This window comes from Labeo rohita, chromosome 24, assembly GCF_022985175.1.
Source record: "Labeo rohita strain BAU-BD-2019 chromosome 24, IGBB_LRoh.1.0, whole genome shotgun sequence".
NCBI lineage: Eukaryota > Metazoa > Chordata > Actinopteri > Cypriniformes > Cyprinidae > Labeo > Labeo rohita.
In genome coordinates, this window is record NC_066892.1 from 362,218 (window position 1) to 373,769 (window position 11,552).

Genomic DNA, 11,552 nt, shown 5'->3' on the forward strand with positions numbered 1-11,552 from the left:
AGGTTGATGTTTGGCTCCTTGTAAAGACTGTAAAATAGTAAGTCGTATTTAACTCCACTAGTTAACTGAATGTTACTGCTGACAGTTTCACGCAGGCTTCGGGCTCCAGCAGACCTCATTAAGGCCGGTTTGCAGTAAGCTAGATTTCCCAGAAGGCCGTTCAAAGCGACTGCGATGGATTACAGAGTTTAGAGAGACGCAGCGCATCGGCGCGTGTCTGGAAACTCCTGCAAAAACTCCTAAATATGATCTCACTTCAGCACACATAAATCACGCTTCATAACCTGCTGGTTAACAGGATGACTAGTAGTTACCTTGCTGCAATTAGGCCGGGTTAAAATGTCAACTAGATAGTTGTTGGACAACTAGTAAAGAACAAAAAATAGATAAATAAATAAAACATAATTGTGATTTTTCTAATAAAAATGTAATTTTGATTTTAAATCCTAAAATAGCTCTAGGTTTGCAGCATAATTTCAAAAAAAAAAAAAAAAAAAAATTTTTTTACAATTTTATAACAATTTATATACATTTTATTTATCCATTATTATTATTAATCATAAACAAATTATTATTAATATTAAACTAAATACAAAATGACTATTGTAATGCAAAATATTTAAATTATTTATTTATTTTTCAAATAATGTATATTTTCATATTATTTGTTAATTATTTTATTTTTAATTGTTATTACTATTAAATATTAAGCAAAATTCTAAACATATTATTGCAAAGTAGAATTAAAATGGAGTATTAAAAATAATTATTTTACAATACTTCTAATATTTATATCTTTATTTTTTATTTTTGTATAAAAAAAAAAAAATGTATTACTATTAAATAAAATATTAAGCAAAATTCTAAAATATTACTATTGTAATGTAAAATTAAAATGGAGTACAAATTTTTTATTTTTTTTATTTTACAATACATCTACTAACATTTATATTTTTATTTTTTGAATTTTAAAATGTTAAACCAGACTTTATTAAGCTTTTATTTTGCTGGAAAACAGTACGGAAACTTCTCTTTTACTGACAACAAATTTATATTTATACATTTACATATTTATACTTATGTACATATTCTTAACCAACATTAATAACAGACAACTCACTCTTAAAAAAAAAAATAATTGATACTTATTTTAGGGTTATATTATTTACATTAGAATTATTATTATTATTGTCTTATTTTTAATTTTCAAACATTAACTGAGCTTTCATTGTAGCGGAAAATAACAGAGAGGCTTAAAAGTTTCCCTTTTGCTGGCATGAAATTCTAATACATCTTTATGTAAATATTTATGTGCCCACTTTAGCATAACAGTTGCTTCACTCTGAAACAAAACTTTGTAGTCAGCGTTCCTTAAATAGATCACAGGTTTTGCGGTTTGATAATTACACAAAGCAATTTTGTGATTGCAGTTTTACTTCAGTTAACTAGTCAACTGTTTTAACCTTTACATGATCTCTGGCTGTACTGAAGTGTTCTGACGGCCTTTAATATTTCATAGCATGAGCTGCAAAACCATGAAGAGCAGCATCTGAATGTTCAGAGAAGAGAATAAAAACAAGCATCAAAGATCCATCGTAATAACACATGAACTGACCGGCTGATGTCCGCAGTCAGGGGTTCAGCCCGCATGTGTCCCGCACAAACACAGGCTTCATCTGTCCCGGATCACGCCCACATCTGCACCAGCCAACGCCTACAGGACCTGAGAGAGAACGGACACATCGGATTACAGCACATCCAGCCATCAGACCAACAGAGAAACACCAGCAGGACGGCAGAAACTACAACAAAAACCATTAAACCTAAAATTATTCATTGCTACAAATAAAATAAAGGCTAACATATAAATATAACTAACTAACTAACTAGTTGTCAAGTCAACATTACTAATGCTCAATTATTTTATCTTATGAAAGAAACAAAAATGAATACAAACCATATAGACAAAGTACTAAAAAGTAAAATTTTACAATTAAGATGAAAATATAAACAAAAACTCCTTCAAAAAAATAATAAAAACTATAGAGATATTAAAAACTACCAAAAATTGTAAAACTGTAAAATTACAAAAAAAGAACCAAATTAGACACTAAAATTCAAAAACTTTACAATTAAAATAAACAAAAACGTAATTACTAAACATACCGACAAAAAAATAAAAAAATAAAATAGAACTAACGCAAAAATAGACTACAAAAAAATATGAAAAACAAAAATGCAAAAAATTAATAACTATACAGACAATAAAAACGACAAAAAAAAAAAAAAAAAAAAAAAAAAAAAAAATTGTAAAACTGCAAAATTAAAATACAAATAAAAACTAACTTAATTACTAAAAACTATACAGACATTACAAAACAAAAAATAGAACTAATGCAGAAATAACAAAAAAAAAATATATATATTCAAATGAAAAACAAAAATGCATTCAAAAAATTAATAAAAACTACAGACATTAAAAAAAAAAAAAAAAAAAAAAACACTAAAAATGGTAAAACACTATAATTACAAAAAGAACAAAAATAGACATTTAAAAAAAGTACATTCAAATACAACTAATGCAAAACAAACAAACAAACAAAAAAACCCAAAATAACAGTGGTACGTAAATGAGCAGCACTTCTTATGAAATGAACAGCAAGATGTTTCAAGCAGCAAAACCTGATTCTGACATCTGTGGAAATAGTCAACTGAGCGCAAACACAAAGGTCTAATATTCACAATCGCTCCAGTCCAAATCAAAGATCAGCTCACAAAAGACCGAGACGTGTTTACGGGAGCCCGAGGATCTGATCAAAGCCCTTCAGAAAGTCCCTGATGCGTGGAGATTTTGGGGAATAAAGACATGACGTGAGTCACGGCCGTTCTGTCAGGACTGATGAGAGACTGGTGATGATCGTGAACAGATCCAGAGAGTTTATGACAAAACACACGGCTGTGTAAACACTGCAAACACTCATCTTCATTGTGTTGGAGCTGATCCACTGACACGCAGATCCGCCGGCAACTCGCTACACTAGGTGTGTCCGCAGATTCAAATACACAACTACATTTGTTACGATGATTACATTTCATGTTCTTCAGGGCTTCATTTCCACGACTTCTCCATTTGTTCATGATTTACAGGATGAGGTTTTTTAAAAAATGTTTTACTCACAAATTCTACCTGATAAAATATTTATTCATTACAAAAATACCGCTTTAATATTTTATTAGTTTAATTTTCCAAGGCTGTGAAAACCCTGATTCTCCACAGACAAAAATCAGCTGTTGTGGCCCTTTGGAAGTGTGCTGAGGCCCCCTAGTGGACCCCGGACCCCTGCTTGAGAACTGTTGATGTAAATCATCTCGTTTATATCTGCTCATGAACACATGACAGTAATAGCGGTGAATATCACACCTACAGTGATCAGATGAGTCAGTGGTGTCATTTACACAACGGCCCGATGGAAAACGAAACATGACGCGGTTCAGAGATCACAACAACACGCACGCTACAGACAAGAGGTGATTAATACTGAGACGAGAGTGAATCTGGTTACTAATCACATTTTAGTGTAAAAGCATCTCACATTCTCGTCAACATCATACGGGTATTACACAACAGAAATATATATCAGCATTTATTTTAAGATGTTCTATCTTATTCTCATATTTGCAACATTTGTATGTTTCATATTTTAACCTAAAAACTGGAAAAAAAAACCTAATAAAAATGTAAAAACAAAAAAAAAAAAAAAAAAAAAAAAAACAAAACAAAAAAAAAAAAATATATATATATATATATCACACATACAAATTTATTAAAAAAAAGTAACTATAATGAAAATGGAAAACATAAAAATAAAAACAAATTTAAAAATATGTATAAAACTATAACAGTATATGAATGATTCTATTATAACAGTGTGTGAAATGAAGTGTTGGAGTGGTGTGTGTTTCCGCACAAACACACAAAGAGCATTAAAAAATGAAGAGATGAATAAATGAAGACAGACATCAACATACGACTGAAAGCGCTGTTTTTCAGTAAACATTTAGTATTTGCTGATAAACTTCTCTTCGCAGAGACGGAAACACAAACTTAATCAAATAATCAAACTAAACCACACACACTTATTTCACAAAATAAGAAAGAAGATTTTTAGATTTATATCCACTGCTGTTTGGGATCAGTAAGATTTTTCATGTTTTTTAAACAAGTTTTAATGCTCATCAAGGCTGCATTTATTTGATAAAATTCCAGAAAAAAAACGTAATATTGTGAAATATTATTTAAATGTACAATAGCTGTTCTCTGTGTGAATATGTGTTAAAATGTAATTTATTTCTGTGATGCGCAGCTGAATTTTCAGCATCATTACTCCAGTCTTCAGTGTCACATGATCCTTCAGAAATCATTCTGATATGCTGATTTATTATCAATGCCAAAAAAAAAACAAAACAAAAAACGTTGTGCTGCTTAATATTTTGTTGGATCCTGTGATACTTTTTTCAGCATTCGTTAATAAATAAAAATAAAAAATAAAAAGAACAGCATTTATTTAAAATAGAAATCTTTTGTAACAATATAAACTACTATTTAAAGGTTTTCAGGTCTTCAGTACATTTTTATTCTTTTTTTTTTTGAACGAAAAAAAAAATAAATTAACACTTTTATTCAGCAAGGATGTATTCAAATAATAAAGAGTAATAGCAAATTGTACTATTAGAAAACATTTATTTTTAACTTTTTATTCCTCAAAGAATCCTGAAAAAATAATCACAGGTTCTAAAAAAATAATTAGAAGCACAACTGTTTCCAATAATGATAATGAAAGTAATAAATCAGCATATTAGAATGATTTCTGAAGGATCAGCTGATGAAAATTCAGCTACGCATCACAGGAATAAATTATATTTTAAAGTATATTAAATTAGAAAACCATTATTTTAAACTGTAATATTATTTCACAATATTACAGGTTTTTTCTGTATTTTTAATCAAGTAAATGAAGCTTTGATGAGCGTAAGAGAATTCCTTACCGATCCCAAACTTTTGAACAGAAGTGTATATGTATCAGCTTTAATGCACTTATAACACAAATGTCAGACTACAGAATGAATCATTTAACTTACTATTCAAAGGAGTGGAAAAAGGCAGAATTATAATGTCATGCATGTGAAAATGGGCTGAGAAATGAATAAATAGTTGTTGTGGGTTGTTGTGAGTTTTCAGACAGGAATGAGGAGTTTGTGGTGTTTCCACTGATGAATGGAGAATACGAGACTAATTCAACAAACAAATGATCCTCAAAAGCAAAAATGCTACAAAACGCATCATATTTAGTGAGAAGGCGTTGACCTGAAACAGCAAAGCCGAAGTTATATTTGGAATCAAGTACTGAATTTCATTCAGTGGATCTGATGCGTCATGACAATAATAATAACGCATTAGAATACAGTCAAACCACCAGTGACGGATGTACAGTGACTCTGAAATCCCAAAACGGCTTCAACATCTCACTTCTGCTCCACGTGGAAACACTGACTAACATCTTCCCAGAAGGTGATCTAATAGATTTCTCCCAGAGAATCTCCCAGCATCCTTCAGTCTCGCAGCAAAATTCCCTTCAGCGAGACGCGTCGGCGGCGTCACAACTCACCGTGTTTCTCTCTCTGTTTCGCTTTCCTTCCATTCAAAGCTCAAACAATGGAAAGGCCGTAGCCATGCTCTGCGGTTTCATCCTTCAGACGCACAATTTCTCCGACAAACACATCCTGACTCGACAAAACCTTCACAAGCACTGAACAAACACCACAGTTCACCTAGAAATCAGCTTTTAAACGCCTTCATGTAATTCAAAACTGTTCGACTTGCTTTCTTCTGTGGAAAGGAGCCATTGTAAATGATCTTCAAATCACAAACATTGACTGAAGCTCCTAAAATGACAAACAAACAGCGTAAAGAATCAGAACAGCAGCCCAAACGACTCCTATGATGCTTCATTAAAGAGAAACAGGCTCGGGAGAAGTCAGATCTACTTGACTAAACCTGACAAAATTAGTCTGATTCAGTTCTTGAGTTCAACTCACTGATTTAATAAATCTTAAATGCATCACATGAGTCATATGGACAGTGATGAATCTTTTAATGGCTCTGTCACAGCTTGTTTTGAAGTTCTCTCCAAACGATCTCCTGTGTTCCACAGAAGAAAGACTCGGATGAAATCAAGACATAAATGACATTTTCAAATGAACGATTCCTTAAAGGAAAGCCTTGAGGTGGTTTCCGTCATGCTGAAATCTCTATAGTTTACACGATCTGCTCACATCAGCGTTTTAACACGAGCAGAGAATCGCAACAAACACCAGTGAACATCAACAACCGAAACAAGTTCTCACACTCCTGTCTGTCTTTGTCTTGAGACGTTCAGTGATGAATGTTCACTACATGTGCAGAATTATACAACACACATAAACCGTCTGATTCACGACAAAACTCCTGTTGAGACACAGAAGCGTAACACTTACGAAACTTCAGACGAAACGAAGAAAGAAACTAGGATTTAACCTACAAAAAGCAAACCACAGACTCGTGCAGACGATCACAGAAATCTGACAAACAGCCTGAGAACGACATGAAGAACCATAGATTAACATAAAAACACACATTCATCATCCGAGCAGCTATGACGGCCAAATCTGATCTGAAACTGCAAGAAACGAGAAAATAAAAACCCAAATCACACACTGGAAAAAATAACTTCTTAATGGTGTAAGTAAAGAAATATCATTTCAGCCTCTTCAGAATTTCCCACCTATTTCAATGTGCGACTTGCTGTTTCCTTGTAATTATTTGTGAAAACACCAGTTTCTACACCAGTTTTTTTTTTTTCAGTGTGCGACAACTGTGAATCTCCAAAACTGAAAACAAAGCATCTCAAGAACAAAAGCTGTGAATTTCTGTTCATTCTTGAATCAAGTGGCTGTGCTGTGCCCACCGTCTCCACACAAATCAAGCCTTTACAACACCATCATAAATGCGTATAACAGAGCACAGATGAACATATCAGCAGCTGTTAAGAGAGAACTTTCAAAAAAAAACTGAGAAAAATAGAAAACACATGCAGTATATCCTGTTATTGATGTCAGAAGCGCCATTTCCCATCAAACTCAGACACAGATTGATGAACATCACATTCGACAGAGCAAACACTCCAGCTGCAGTGACACACTGAAACCAAGAGCTTTTTGTAAAGAAAACAGCTCTGATACAGTGTCAAACTAAACACGTGATGTCGGGTGTAAAATAACTAGTCGTGAAGTCAAATCATAAAGATTGAACAACTAAAGTGAGTCTCTGAGCTCAGAGTCTGACACAACGGCTGATTCCTCATCTCGCTCTTGGATTTACTTTTCACATTATGAAAAATGATCAAAATCATTACGACTGCAGTTTTTACGCTTTTATGAAAACAAAAACCCGAGCTGCTGAAAAACCTCCAAATTTAGGGTTTGTGATCAAAAATGAGCAGCCTTTTAAAAACCGCTTGTCAATCTCTCATTACGCTACATCATCACAGAATCTTCCATGAAGTCTTTCTAACGCTGTTTTTGTTTTTAGTTGCATTTCTTTTCACAACTGATTGACTGCATGTCTCTCTGATCTGAGCTCATGCACCAGTTTTTGAGTGAAAAAGAAAGAAAGCAAAACAAAACATTATTTGCGGATCATTTTGGCTCAAAAACCGACACGCGTGAGCTCACATCAATGAGGCTTAAGATCAATCAGCTTCAAAAAGAAACAAAACCTGTGATGAATGAAAACAAGTGGATAAAAAGATTGAATCCAAGATTTAATAACATATCATGACAAGGAATTTATAAGCACATTTTTGACCAGAACCACAACAAGCGAGAGAAAAAAAAAAAAATCCCCAAAAAAGTACAAAAGCTATAAAACATTTTTGGGAAGTTTTTATACCCTGTCAGAGCAAAAGTCTGGAAATTTTAGTCCAAGTCTATAACATCAACCAGCCTTTTCAGAGAAAGGAAATACTCTCCGGGTCAAAACGACGGAAACAAAATACGAGAGTTGAATAGTAACAGTTTGTGACCTAAAATCAGGGTTATTACAGTCAACTAAAACTGAAACTAAAAGTAAATCCATTATTTTAAAAATGTTATTAGAAATTAAAAACATCTGAAACGATATAATAAACTGTAATAAAACAAAACAATGGAAATAACTGTAAAAACTTATTTCAGCCGGCTTATTTCAACAACATTTCTCATTTTAAATTAGTTTAATTTGATGTACTAAAATAAACTAAAATAGAAACAAAAACTACTAAAATAACAAACACAACTACTAAAACTTAAAAAACAAATAAATAAATAAAAACAGATTAAAATGTTAATAAAAACAACAGCATTTCAATGATACTAAAATAACACTGCCAAATAATAACAACAACACTTTGTACTGTACAAAAAACATCTATTTCAGTACATTTTCTCCATGTAACAGCAGCTTGTTTATTCGTTCAGAAAGTGAAATGCTGCATAAATGCTGTGAACATTTGACTGTTGCGATGAACAGATCTAAACAACACATAACACACTGAACACAGGAGTGAGTCCAGTGTGCTTTAAACACCACACACACACACACACACACACACTCACACGCTGAGCAGGAAGTGATGTGTGGCAGCCATTCAGCAGGAAACATTTCAACAACTTCCTGGCACAGAAATCCAAACAAACATCAGAGAGGAGCAGCATTATCTGCCATTATGAGGCGAGCGCACGCCGCGTCCGTGTGGGAAAATCCAAAGACAAGACGCTTCTGATCTACATAAACAACCATTACACACGTCCACACGCCCGTTCACTAAACCGACCCATTCAACCAGATGCGCCGCTTCCTCTGAGCTGCTAACATGGCTATTTTAAAGCACTTATACTGGCTTTCTATTCCTGTAACTACACGACATCCGCTTTAAAAGAATCCTCTACAAACTCAAGTTTGATGCCCTTCATCTGAATCTGCTGCAAAAAGCATTTTCATCATTCTTTATTGATTATTACACGCTTAACTCACGTGAACTCATTTAACTCAAGAGCTCATATGAATGGCGCGATTATGATAAAGTTTTGCACTTTAATGAATTCATTCGTCACGCTGTTGGATCCGAAGCTTAAAGGGGTTTAAAATAGTGAAAATCCTGAAGTTACCAAATATGAAAATACACAATTTAACTTTTACATTCAGAAACACTTATCATGATTTCTTAGTTCTGACTACGATTTCAATCAGGGTTATTATAATAAACTAAAACTATAACTAAAACCGTTAAAACAATTGTAACTTGAAATAAAAAACATTAAGTACAAAATATACACACAAAAACTAAAATCTTTTATCTATTCAAATCTTTTTATTTTGATTCAGCTTCACTTGATGAATTAAAATAACTAATATAAAAACTATATAGGCATATTTAAAAAAAAAAAGACAAAACCACAAACAAAACGACTATAATAGAAGGTATAAGAATTAAATCTGATTTCAAAGAAGAATAAAAACTATAACAGTATCTCAGTTATACTTGGCAACTACACAAAAGTTCAGTTCTGATTATATAACTGTTACATAACCATATTATATATAATCACACATAATAGTAATTATATAATTGTTTAGAATAATGACTGTAAAATAAAAAGATGTATTCATTTCTAATCCATAATAGAATCCGTACAAATTCATGACTTGAATCAAGTCAAATGAGTTGAAACCTGTTCATGTTTTGATGCCCTCAATACTAAAAAAACCATGAAGAAAACGACATGATTAACTAAATAAAACAACTCACACAAGAATAAACACACATCACTATAATGAGGATAAACATCTGATCACAATCATTTCTGAGGTTTTGCTACTGAAAGCATCAAAAGAACTGATTTAGAAAGGAAGGAGTCCAGTAAGAAAACAGAAAACTGAAAGTAAACACGACATTTTCTACAAATAACCCGTTAAACACTGCACACACACACACACACACATCCTGATGCGGGAAACAAGCTGGCGTCCAGAAAACCTTTGGTAAAAGTGCAAATCAACAGGTGCAGGAGCTCAGAGTGATTCACAGGTGAAGACTGAAGAAGAAAAGAGTCTCATCCCGAACTCACACAAACACACTCAACATCCATGATGAGCGCAGGAAAATGGCGACTTCAGCACACAAACAAACACATGTGATGACACACAGACACACAGACAGACGGACAGATATAACACACACACACACACACACACACACACACACACACGAAACGGACAGACAGAGAAACAGAGAGAATGAGATGAAAACACTCAGGATCTCTCAGCGGAGCGGCGCGGGAGAAACATCAGGAGTTACAATGTAACATTCGCGCGCTCGCGCGTCATCGGCCGACGGAGAAACATTGTAACACGTCAAACACTCATCACACACACACTGTTACACTTCAAACACGCACGAGCGCGACATCTTCATCTTCACTGGCTTTAAACGGCAGAAACACGCAGATTAGCCGAGCAGCATTAACACAAACACACACACCCCAAACACGCACACAACTGCGGCTGAAGGGAAACGACACACACATCACACTCCTCGCGACACGATCTCACACCTGTGAAGCCGATTAAACACAAGAGCGCAGATTCGACATCATATCGATGAATATTTCTTACCCGCACGAGCCTGAGAGAGATCCGACAGACGCGATGACAGCACTCAACAATGCGCATGCGCAACTCACAAACCCTCTGCTGGAGGAACTGGACAGGTGACACATATAGAGCACAACACATGACCAAGAACTCATCAGCAGCACACGGCGATACATCTGACATCTCTGTCACAGGAGGACAGAATACTCTCACCCTGACGGATGACCGAATCAAATTTTTCCCTTGGAAATTACAACACTTCTTTATTATACACTATATATATAATAATTATGACAATCATATATAATACTTATTTATATTATAGTTTTAACAATGAAGAATAATTCTTATTGTACAACAGCAAAACGCATAATGCTATAAATTGATGAGTGTGATACACAAACATGCATTATTTGTCTAATAAGCGTCAGTAAATTTAAGATGAATGTATTTGAATCACATATAAAATTTCCATACATTCAGATTACAAATGAACAAAATACTAAACTTAATGTGATTCATATTTGTCAGTGAAATATAGGTGAAATACACTACATTACAATTAATTAATGAACAGTTTGCATGTTTGATTTTATGTAAATACACACATTTTCAATGTATTTATTCAAGCTGATGTGAACCAGCATACATTGTGAAAGCAATTCAATTCATTCAATTAAAAACATGGTTAAATATGACTAGGTGTAGAAGAAGCAGCATTTAATTAGCTATGAGATTGAAACAAACTGGATTTATTGATGATGAATATATAAATCTAATTATTGTGCATTTAAAACACATTTAGTTTATTAGCACTATTACA

The 11,552-nt window shown here is 33.4% G+C and overlaps 1 protein-coding gene across 2 annotated transcripts in view; it reads right to left on the bottom strand.

Annotated features, from left to right (window-relative positions):
* The window catches only part of LOC127155404 (lethal(3)malignant brain tumor-like protein 4), a 53,707-nt gene extending 42,892 nt beyond the window's left edge, over window positions 1-10,815 (bottom strand). The window contains exons 1-2 of one of the 2 annotated variants that reach the window (XM_051097574.1): window positions 10,751-10,815; window positions 1,616-1,723 (exon numbers count right to left, since the gene is read on the bottom strand). The gene's annotated coding sequence lies outside the window, so the exon portion shown is untranslated. Of the gene's footprint in view, window positions 1-1,615; window positions 1,724-10,689; window positions 10,717-10,750 lie in introns of those variants that run through there. The other variant, XM_051097576.1, reaches the window with a different exon arrangement.
* Window positions 10,816-11,552: the final 737 nt, after the last annotated feature.